This window comes from Anabrus simplex, chromosome 13 (genome assembly GCF_040414725.1).
Source record: "Anabrus simplex isolate iqAnaSimp1 chromosome 13, ASM4041472v1, whole genome shotgun sequence".
Lineage (NCBI taxonomy): Eukaryota > Metazoa > Arthropoda > Insecta > Orthoptera > Tettigoniidae > Anabrus > Anabrus simplex.
Genome location: NC_090277.1, coordinates 73,425,702 through 73,437,979, shown reverse-complemented (window position 1 = coordinate 73,437,979; position 12,278 = coordinate 73,425,702). Strand labels below are relative to the sequence as shown.

Below are 12,278 nucleotides of genomic sequence, written 5' to 3'. Positions count from 1 at the left end.
TGCTGGGGCTGTACCTTAATTAAGGCCACGGCCGCTTCCTTCCAACTCCTAGGCCTTTCCTATCCCATCGTCGCCATAAGACCTATCTGTGTCGGTGCGACGTAAAGCCCGTAGCAAAAAAAAAAAAAAAATGATCCCCAAAGGGAACTCTCATCCCATCAGCGCAGTAATTAAATCTGAGAGGACTTTTCCTATTTGTGAAACTCACAACCTGACTTTTTACCCCGTTTATCGTCATACTATTGCCTGCTGTCCGTTTCGCAACATTTTCCAGCTCGTGTGAGATGGTTGCCCCGATTTGTCCTCTTGAATTCCAAATTTATCTTCATATTGCGATGTGGAGTTTTACAAAAACTCCTAACATTTGACGCTCTATTACAGTGGTAGATGTTCAATTTATCTATTGTGTTATGAGTGCAATCGATTGCTCTTTTCTTAAACTACACGACCTCATGAACAATTCATTCTCGGTATTTTTGTAGTTGTTGGGTTTTCCAAGAAACTGTCCTCAATTCTTCATGTATAATGTGACACGTATATTGAGAAACGAAGATACGAGGAGAGAGGTCGGAATGGAAAACCTAAATGAGGGAATTGATACGGTTAAACTAAGATGGTTTGGGCACATAAGGAGGATGGTTGAGAAAAGAATACCAAAACAGATGATGGAGATGAAGTTCGAGGGAAAGAGAGCGAGAGGGAGTCCGAGGACAAGTTGGATCGATTCATTAAAGATGAGTGAAGGGAGAGGAAACCTGAGTAGGGACAGAATGATGGTAGAGGAATAGAGGAACGAGAGAGGGTGGAGATGGAGAAATGGAGGATGATGATGATTGCGACAAAACTGTGTTCACTGATTTAATAGGCCTACCAGCTTTCTAACAAAGCCATTGCTATAAATAATTCTGATATTCGTAATAATTGTATAACCTAAGTCAACCCGGCAAATAATTTTATCTGACGCGAGTTGTAGTGTTTGCATGTCTGTTTTGCTTAACATATGGCAGAGAATTACGAGACCTTTAAGCAGGTCATAAATAATTTTGTGGGGAACGTTGCATTAGTCGCTAGATCATTCTTTTACGTGAGACTTCGTACGACAAGGAGTGTTGAGGACATTTGTACCCTTCATAATCCGACAACTTCCGCCGGCATTGAAATAGAAGTCTTATTTTTCAGAGGACAACACTTTATCTCTAGTACACAGAAGGATCTTATTCATGTAAATGTTAGGGTATAATAACTGGAGAGACTGTCACAGCGGGTCATGGCTTCTTATCTCGGCTCGTGCAGTTCGAATGCCGGCAAATCCATGTGGTATTTTTGAAATGAAACGCCGCAAGCCATTGGTTCAGTGTCCATATAAAACTGACTTGTAGTGACTCTGTTCACATTATCAAGATTCACGGAGAACTTGCATACTTGCTTTGTACCTGTCATAGCAATGACGTGTTAAAGGACCTTTTAAACTGTACTGACAGGATAATATATTTGTTGGTTTTCTAGTTAGTAAATAAGGCCTTAGTTTGATCTCTTTCAACATAGCTCTGTGATATATCGTCCCCACCTGGCAAAATGCAGACTGTCAATAAATCACGAGAGCCGAAAACAAGTTTGATTTCTCATGCAAAGTCCCTTAAATATTTTTGCGGCACCGAGCGCGTTTGCCGTGCGGTTATGGGCGCGCAGTTCTGAGATTCCACATTTTCACACCAGGCAAATGCTGGGGCTGTACCTTAATTAAGGCCACGGCCGCTTCCTTCACACTCTTAGCCCTTTTCTGTCCATCGTCGCCATAAAACCTATCTGTGTCGGTGCGACGTGAAGCAAATTGTAGGTAAGAATTCATTTTGGCGGTTGATCGTATGTGTTATCCATACAGGAAGAGCTGCAGATTTCATATAAATAGTAACAACTTGACAGTAACTTCAGAACTGCAGGTTTAATAGTTTGTCAGAACAGGCACGATACACACCTCAATAAGTGATAGGTAAAGTATGAATTTTTAGATACTGACAGGTTAGAATGCAAGTATACTCTACCCTGTACAACGGTTATGCTATGAAAGTTGCATGTATGTTAAGGGTACGGCGTATAGAACTCCTAGAATTTATGTTACTACTGCTACATTATGAAAGAACGGGTTGTACGACACTTACTACTAACCAAATTAGTTTGCGTTCTAACCTATCACCACCTAGAAATCCGAGGCCTAGTGATGAAACATGGCTAAAGTCACGACTTCCCGAGTCTTATTAGTTGGCTTCCTCGATCTGGACCGCTACCTCACATATTAGATAGTTTCTCAGTTGAATTCTCGAGGCAGAGTGAACCACGTTTGAGCCATCCAAGCAGAATGAGCTGGTAATAGAAATGTAGACCTTCCACGCTACCACTGCACCATATGGTTGGGAAACTGGTAATGTTCGGTCAAATACCTATGTTGAAAACATTTTTGAATAGAAAGTAAGAACACTAAACTAAAGCTATTTCGTTGGATTGTAACGTGTGCATTATTCTTTGCGTGTGAATAGTATGAAATCTTCTAATTTATGTAATAGTCTCAGATGTACCTTTTGTCGAAAGTATGCGATTTTGGAATTCGTTCATTTACAATTTTGGTAACAGTGAGATTTGTTTTCTTTTACTGTATCTTATAAAATGAGCTCAGTTATCTAAGTTTGTACGTTTTCATTTTAATTGAAATGGTGGTTCTCATTCTAGCAGAATACATTTGAAAGAGGAGCAATATGATGTGTTGGACAGTTGATGTCGCCTTAACCACTTAGAAATCTTTCACTATTTTTCACATTACTTTTTAAAGTATATGTTTTCTCTGCATTCCTTAAGTAGTCACTCAAAATGAAGAGAAGGTTTTGGAATAAATACCAGCATAACCAGCACAATATTTCTCCTGAAATATAGTTCACCATTTGAAAACGAACTCGTTTAGCCACATCTTGCGAGTTATGTGCATATCCTAACCTCTCCAAACCCTATAATGTACACGTATCAGGGTTATTATGTAAAATCACGTATCAAGATAAACACTCGCAGGCAGATCCGACCTAGTATGGTTGCCTAGCAACAGAGGAACAGCTGAGGTTCTCGCTTGGCAGATTTAGTGGCCAAACAGATAGCCGTGACGTGGCTTTAGCAGGCAGCCCTCCATACACTACTGAGAGGCGTGGTAGCCCAAACAAGGAAACACAGTTAGACCTGAGCACAATGTGGTGTATCGATTCCGGTAAATATTGCAAATGAAGAGAGATAAAAATATTTTCTTATAATGAGCATGTTGATTGAGAAGGTCGAAGCATGAAGTCCTCTCTGATGATCAAATTTTAAAAGAAATAGTTTCTTTCAACAATTTTTACCTACTTCCCGCAGACACCGTGCTAGAGATTGTGGATTCGAAGTTCTGTGGTTTTTTCTATCTACAAAAAGTTAGTAATTGATTATTATGGGTCAGATTTCTTCCAAATACACCAAATATTTTCGAAATAACGCTACTTAGAAAAAAGGAAAAATTGATCCAATTTGAAAATGCACCGGTTTTATTAGTTATATAGGTTCGATAAATTAAATATTGTAGTATTGTTCCTGGTTTTGATGTAATACTTATGCTTTAAGAATAATTTTAGTCATATCTGGTACTTTTTCAGAGAAATAATATTTTTTCACATTTTGACACAAAATATTTCTGGAAGTTAACAACTATTGTTTTAGTAGATACCCGAGATTATGAATAATATTTCCGTGCACAAACTGTGTGGCCTATGATCATAAAATCGTTAAAATCTAATTTAATCATCGCCTTCGTTTCCCATTGGAGTGAGATTAAAACAGTTACACAGGGAGTATTTTGAGTTCTAGAAGAAGTTACTTTCGAGTGATATACACCAAGAGGAAGGCCCACATTAGCTTTTGATTCAGAATTTACATTACTGCTTAATTGTTTCTTATTTTATAAACGTGCGCATTCTCTTCCACTGCTCTTAGAACTACTTTAACCGAGCCAGTATCCAGTATTCGGGAGATAGTGGGTTCGAACCCCACTATCGGCAGCCCTGAAGATGGTTTTCCGTGGTTTCCCATTTTCACACCAGGGGCTGTACCTTAATTAAGGGCACGGCCGTTTCCTTCCCAATCCTAGCCCATTCCTGTCCCATCGTCGCCGTAAGACCTATCTGTGTCGGCGCGACGTAAAGCCAATAGCAAAAAAAAAAAAAAAAAAAAAAAAGACGTACTCTAGCAATTACATCTACATCTATTACAACTACATCTTAGGTGGTTGTGATGTCTCTTAATTATAGACGTAATCGTTTACGGCTATGAAACCTTCAAAATGAATCACTTCGCGAAAATAGATAGAGGTCATGTATGGGCATTTTTCCCAAATTCTTAACCTCACTGTGAGTTCGCAGCAATTCTCCTCTCTTTCGTATCCTTCCATTTTACGTACTAGAACACTCCTGTTCCCATTAAAATTGGGTTTTCTACTCGTTATTATTTTCAGTAGAGACAATTCCCCCAAATTTGCCTGAGACTTTCTTTATTGGTCAACCTACTTTGTCATCATAATCCATCCTTCCTTCTCCTAAACTACATCTTAGGTGGTTGTAATGTCCCTTTTAATAAATGCATGTTTCTGAGGCGTGCAAATTCATACTCAGGACGAAAATTTTATAATTTTCATGGATACCAAATATAAGAAGCCCCTTGTTTTTTTTTCTGGTCAGTATCCAGTAATCGGGAGACAGTGAGTTCGAGCCCCACTGTCGGCAGCCCTGAAGATGATTTTCCGTGGTTTCCCATTTTCACACCAGGAAAATGCCGGGGCTGTACCTTAATTAAGGCCACGGCCGCTTCCTTCCAATTCCTAGGCCTTTCCTATCCCATCGTCGCCGAAAGACATATCTGTGTCGGTGCGACGTAAAGCAAATAGCATGTTTTTCTGGTGTCGAACCACCACTACTACTGTAGCTGATAACAATATGCCCCACTGATTACACGTACAATTTGCGGAGACGTTCTTGTACCGGTAAGTCTAACTTATTTTGGCACCGTTACGCACCGCTTGACTGAAACGGGTTCTAAGTCGCCGAATTCGGTATTACTATTTGAGATACATTTGTTGAGTAAATTTGTTTACAATTGGGTTTACGTCACTCCGTCTTATGGCGACGGTGGCTCAGGAAAGGGCTACGTTTGGGAAGAAAGAGGTTATGGCCTTAATTAAGGTACAGCCCCAGCATTTTACTTGTGTGATAATGGGAAACCACGGAAACCATCTTCGGGACTGAATGGGATTCCAACCCACTATTTCCTGAATGCAAAGATTTGTAATTATAGCTTGCTGTATGTTCTACGGGAAAGAGTAAAATCCTCTTACCGCTATGCTCTTAGTTAGATTTCTGGCGACATCTGGTATTTTAAACTGGATATGAAGGCTGGTTTCAGGATACATGATTATGATTGAGAAGCCTAGAAAGGTGACAATAAATGTTGAGAGGATTCGTCGCGCTGAACGCGCATTACCTAGGAACCTGCAGGTGTTCTGCCTGAGCACCTGTCAATTTGTACTCAAAATCCATTAGCCATGCACTTTGTTATAAATTATATTAACTTATAAAACTATTGAATCGTTAAATTTCTGCGATACATTCTTTGTTGCTGTTCTCCATTATCTCTGTGTTTTTGTGTGTAGGTTTTTAACTGATAGTTTTGTTTAGATTCATTAATTAATATTTCAAATCCTTTTCGTTCTTTTATGGTAGATGTAATGTCATCGGATGTTAAACTGTTAACCTTCTCCCAATTTGTATTAACTCCTGTTACCTCTTTACTTTCTTTAATCACTTTGGTAAATACAAATTAACACTGGTGGTAGGTTGGGTCCCTGTAGTACTCCTTCAAGTATGGAGGCCTCTTGAATTTACTGTTTATTGGTTTATAATTTTAAGTAATCTAAAATACGGCTGTTAAATTTCAGTGAAGCATTGGATTTTGAACACGAACTTAGGTTTATTATTTATTGCTAAGGTTTATTTCCTTCTCTACGTATTCCTAATTCACTTCTTTGAAACACCCTGTAAAGTATACCCGTTCTTGTACCGCACGAAGCGAAGGAGAACGTCACAGCGTGCTCACCTCTCAGTGAGGTTACAGTTTAGTTCGAACGTGCTGTACTTTCTCTACATTTAATATCTCATCTACATGCAGCTTGAAGGAATGCTCAAAGGCACAAAGAGCTTCTGCTCTCATAAGCTCATTACGGAGTTCTGTGTGATCTAAGAGGTTTATACGAATCAATATGTTATATTATGGTATAAGGTTCTTCGTAATTCACTGCTTGGTGTTTCTTGTCGGTACTCAGTTTGTACAGTAATCCAATCCTCTAGACCACGAATTATCCTGCGGTTCCCCATCCAGTGGTGTAAGAAGTTTTGCATAAGGTGTAGGGTCATATTTATATCAATTTCTCCAGTAGTACGAGGCACGGAATCCTAAGGACTGTCAAATGAATGTCCACTTCTAGCGCTAAGTGAAACATGTATAATAAAACTAGTGGGTGTCGGGTCTACTTTTGATATTAAATCTACATACTGGTTCCTGTATTTCGGTTTTATTTTCAACTTCCATCTGACAGCTCTCGTACACTTTTTAGCCGATATCGTAAACATAAACACTAACACCACTTTGATACATTAAATTCATCAAAGATGGTGGTCTGCTGGTATTGGTGTCACGTGGTCAGCGCGTTGCCATTATCTTTGCCTAGATTACTGTCTCTGATAACGGGAGCCGTTCAATTCAATTCTAGAGGTCGAGTGAATTCCTTTCAAACCTTAGTCGAAAATTTGAATTCTTACACGACACGAAATTCTTAACTTCGTATTGTTACTCTTCGACCGTTTGGGGCATTGTAACCGTGTTGTATAGACACTGATTTATTACGAATGCGAGCGCATAGAGCATGTGATATTTTGAAATCACATTGCTATGGCCTGCACTGTACGTTAAACTGGAAGTCCGATAATCGACAGTCACGTAAATCAGTAAGCTGAGATTTGATTTCTATGATCTTTACCCTCCTCCTGTCCTAGAATGGCTGATATCATGGAAATATCTCTAAACATACTTTCGTTTAATACCCCGAAGTAATTTCGAAGAAGAAAAGATGTGGTAGGCTTTACTTGGTATAGCCGTCAGGGTTACATTCTCGAAACCTTCACATCGATTTACTTATTTATTTAAATTTGAAGAATTTTATCAATTGTCAACGTTTTATTGAAGAATGTCAGAAGTAAGAGATGTATATACATATTTAACAAGATACCACTACTGGAGGGTCAAGCATACCACGCTCTTGTATCAACCTCACACGTTCTGCAGATTAATTTTCGACTTATTTCCCCTAATTGTTTCTAGTTTCTTCCTCCGTTCATTGTTATAGTATTTTACCGTTTTATTAATTCTATATTTGTAATTTTCCTAAAATAGGTCAAATTTCTAAATATTTAGTTAAACAATTTTCATTACTTCTTTACGGTTATCTTTTAAATTCTCTGTTTTTTTCTGACGGACGTTGTCGGGAAGAATGAAATTATAGATCCCTCTTCTCAGTTTGACATCTTCGCACCAAGCTACGCCGCGTGGTAAGTGACTTTCGACTGCCAAATTTTACCTGGAACGGGAGCCGATCCTGTGATGACGTCATGCGGATTACGTCAGCTGAAGTCATCACGTCATATGCATGCATATCCATCCTTCTAATTTAGAGTAATTAATAAAACATTCCCGCGTATTTAATACTTCTTGAGATATACTCAACTTTTGCGTTACATGGAGAGCATGAAATCGAATTTTCGTCGAAAATTCATGTCCAGAATTTGAATGACGTTCCACATCAAAATAATTTTAGTAGTACTCATCCAAGGAGTTTAAGTTCAGACCTCATTGAAGCAATTGATGTAGATAAAAGACTGAAAGTTAATATATATTTACACCATAGAAGATCAAATTAGAAGTTACTGGAACCCTTAAAATTTACTCGTATTTCTTGACCCTCATGAGCGTCAGATTAACAGATACACCTAGAATTCTAAACAGACCTGGCTATTTTTGCAACAACGTAGAAAGGGATATCTGAAATCTGGACGCTCTAGGTCTATGAAACAGGTACAACTTGTGGGTCTTTTATTAATTTTTGGTGAATATGTCGTGAAATCTAGTCCAGTCGCTATATATTTCAGTAGATTTTTCAAATCATGCAGGGATAGGTCAGAACGCAAACTTACAACGAGTAACAAGACTTGGTACTTAGTAGACTTAGTGTATTCTAGTCTGCACAACGATTCTCTTGTGAGATATGCATAAACATTAGGGGTACGTCCAGTTACAACCCCTAGAATGTATGTTTCTTTCGCTACATTCTTTACAGTTTCATTATTACTACTTTAATCTAATATATAATCATTATTCGGTCCGCATTTTTATACAGTAATAGGTTAGTATGGTCTAGAAAACCAAGAATATCGGCCGAGGGGATTCGTCGTGCTGACCACACGACACCTCGTAATCTGCAGGCCTTCGGGCTGAGCAGCGGTCGCTTGGTAGGCCAAGGCCCTTCAAGAGCTGTAGTGCTATAGGGTTTGGTCTGGTTTTAATAGGTTAGTATGCGAACTTACTAAAGCGAATAACAAGTATACTCTAGCTTGCACAACGATTGTGCTGCGAGTTTTGCATAAACGTTAGGGGTACGGCCAATCAGAAACCCTAGAAGTTATGTTACTCTCACTACATTACGGAAGACCGGGCTAGTCGACACCTCCTATTAATCTAATTTGTTTTCTCTTCTAAGCTACTAATGCCTAAAAGTTCGGGGTATGATGACCAGCGTTGATGAGCCTGATTCAGAGGGTCTCTGGTTCGATATCCGGCCGGGTCGAGGTAAATCCCCGCCTTTAGTTATTTTCCCTTTCTCGAGGCATTGTGGTTATGTTCGTCCAATTATACGTGCAACATGTCACACTATCCACCACAAGAGAAATATGCTGTAGTGAACACCTTGCACATAGGGTTACGTCGGGAATGGCATCTGGGTGCTGGAATTTAGTCCCACAGGAATTCTTTTACTTGTCAGTAAATCTGCCGACACAAGGCTGTCGTATTTGACCACGTTCAGATACCACAGGACTGAGCCAAGATTGAACCTACCAAGTAGTGGTCAGAAGGCCAGCGGCTCTGCCGTCTGAGCCACTCAGCCCGGGAAGAAGGATAGTAAGAAAAAGAAGAAGAAGAAGAAGAAGTAAATAATCATTATAATATAATCATTATTGAAATAAATTCTCCAGAAAGTCGTACTGATAAATGAGCTGGAGGGTATTATTGGCAGCGTACTCACCTCATATGAATGGTGGATTATCCCCGCATTGTGTAAGAGTTTGTAGAAGATGAACCCTTTGATCTCCTGCGCCTGTTGAAGAGACAAAAAGTACAAACATGAACAGTAATCCCCACTATATTACACAATACACACATATACAGATAGGACATGAACGTTCGTGTGTTACTGGGTACAGTTCAATCTCTCTCAGCTTTTTCTGCGGAACTGACTCAATATTTGTTCAGAAGTAGTTATGCTTGAACAAAGACGAATGTCTGAAGAATAATATGGTTTAAAATCTCGTGTTCCCTTGTGATATAATCTCTAGATACTCTTGGCGATATCTGTAAATAATTTTCAGCCATCAACTAATGTGAAAACTTACAACTTCCTTCAAATGATCGTAAATCATATCGTCCAGATTTGAAAGTAGGGGCTTGTTTTTACCTCAAGTTCCAATTAGTATAGGTCTCAAGACAACTAAATTGTATGTAGCGTTCTTAATCGAATACCGAAGGTCTAGTAATCTTAAATATATGAATAAAGGCGAGATATCGAATATCGTTAATAGGTTATAGTGGTCTAGTGGTCTTCATTACGCCGCTACAGTGAACTTTCTGTCTTATTTCTATATTATGCACTGTATTTCTCTGGTGGCCATTTGGAACCTCTCCATACGTAGGTGTGTTATATTAATTGACTGCATACCTTTGATCTCCTGATGCATATTCGCTTCTACGTAATGGCCTTTATGTTTCCTCTTCATATGTAATTCCATACATTCTCACTCCTAGGCGAGGAGAATCTGGCATTCAGAAACTGCTACCTGTTTACAGTAAGGCTTCTGGCGAAATGGGGACCTTCAATTCAGACATGTCAACATTCTGAGAACATTTGTGGTTACTCTGAAGAAGAGAAGTAAATATCTTTCTGGAACGTCAAATTCCTCGGGCAGTATCGTAAGGTGAAGAGTACATAATATACTGCCGTGTCTAGTACTGCAGATCAAAGACCGAAAATGGAATCATTCATTTGGTCATCTACCAGCAGACCATATCGGATATAACCTTCACAGCGGTTTAGTATTTCGTTATTTTTTATCATATATTAGGCAATATGGATTATAAATTCTCTAACCTTTTCTTCCATTAAATGTGTTCATGAACATATATTTGCATAGTGATAGATATGATAGGTATCCATTTTCAAGAGAAAATGATTTTTTCAAACACAGTGACACATATCTTCATTATCCTGAACACATTGCAGCGGAGTTAAAACTGCATCTGATTTGAAACTGTCACGGTTCATTCTAATTACAGTGATGTGCCGTGTAAACAGCTGTCAAACCGGGGGCTGTAAAGTGTCAGTTTGAGAGAAATAAATTGGGTTCTGGTACTGTTTTACTTTGGCGTGTTTCATGGCAAATAATATCAAATTTGGCAACATTTCCAGTAGATTTAATCAGCCACTAACTAACAGTAAAATAGATAATAATGTTACGTGTTTTATAAAGAAATAGCTTTTAGCTACATGCAGTAAAAGAGGATTGTAGAAGTATTTCTGTGGAGAACTATTTTACCCGGCAAAGTGGTCAGCGAAGTGGTTTGCGGTTCAGAGTGTTGGATTCTTGGCCAATTCTGTTTAATTTCTTTTGCTCGGGGACGGGGTGTGGGTTAGAAGCCCATTGTCGGCAGCCCTGAAGATGATTTTCCGTGGTCTCCGATTTTTACACCAGGCAAATGCTGAGGCTGTACCTTAATTAAAGTAACGCCCGCTTCCTTCCCTCTCCCGGCCATTCCCTATCCCTTTGTCGCCATAAGACCTTTCTGCGACGTAAGGCAAATTGGAAAAAATAAAAAAACATCCACAGTTGTAGCCCTTCAAACAAACATCCTAGGGATGTGAGCTACGAATTTTAGGTAAATTATATATAATAAAGCATGACAATATATTCTTTATTTATTACTAAATATTCAGTCCTTTTCTTAATCATCGTTATCCGGTCGATTAGATTAGCAGTTTGCCTTTATCTGCCACTGCGAGCGCTAATGTAAGTCAGTGCATTGTTTCACTTAAGCACCACTAGGAGCGCTGATGTGAGTCAGTACAGAGGTTCACTTAAGCACCATTACGAGCGCTGATGTAAGTCAATGCAATGTTTCACTTAAGCACCACTACGAGCGCTAATGTGAGTCAGTACAGAGTTTAACTTAAGCACCACTACGAGCGCTTATGTAAGTCAATGCATTGTTTCACTTAAGCACCACTACGAGCGCTAATGTGAGTCAGTACAGAGTTTAAGTTAAGCACCACTACGAGCGCTTATGTAAGTCAATGCATTGTTTCACTTAAGCACCACTACGAGCGCTTATGTGAGTCAATGCATTGTTTCACTTAAGCACCACTACGAGCGCTAATGTGAGTCCGTGCAAAGTTTCACTTAAGCCCTTATTACTACATTACGTGTAAACATTAAAACAATCAGAAAACGCCGTAAGTTGTTGAAGCAAGGAACACATTACAGAAACATTATGTAAATAAGTTACTTTGGCTATGATTTGAACAAAAAAGGAAACGAGTAAAGAATCAAGCGATTTTAGGCTGAAGGTGATTTTTGGAAATTTGTTTTTTGTTTGATACAAAGGCTCACAATGTGAAACGTTTCCCGCCCTTTAGCCCTTCGACTGTCGGCATAATTGAGTAAATTGCATAATGTACGTTTTTCGTAGTATGGGAACCGCTAACTTCTCAGCTAAGAAATATTTTCAACATTAAAACAAGGTGTGTGCCAGGAGCAACTGTCGCGGTGACTGACTTGGAGTAGAGACGTAACATGTAACAGTAAAGTCACCGTTTATGTTAGATTAACTTAGTTCTGGCTCGC

At 39.0% G+C, this 12,278-nt stretch overlaps 1 long non-coding RNA gene across 1 annotated transcript in view; it reads right to left on the bottom strand.

The window, feature by feature from the left end:
* LOC136884705 (uncharacterized) overlaps nucleotides 1–9,436 on the bottom strand; it is a 249,355-nt gene extending 239,919 nt beyond the window's left edge. The window contains exon 1 of the long non-coding RNA XR_010861414.2: nucleotides 9,410–9,436. This is a non-coding gene — a long non-coding RNA (uncharacterized lncRNA). The remainder of the gene's footprint in view (nucleotides 1–9,409) is intronic.
* Between the last annotated feature and the right edge of the window lie 2,842 nt (nucleotides 9,437–12,278).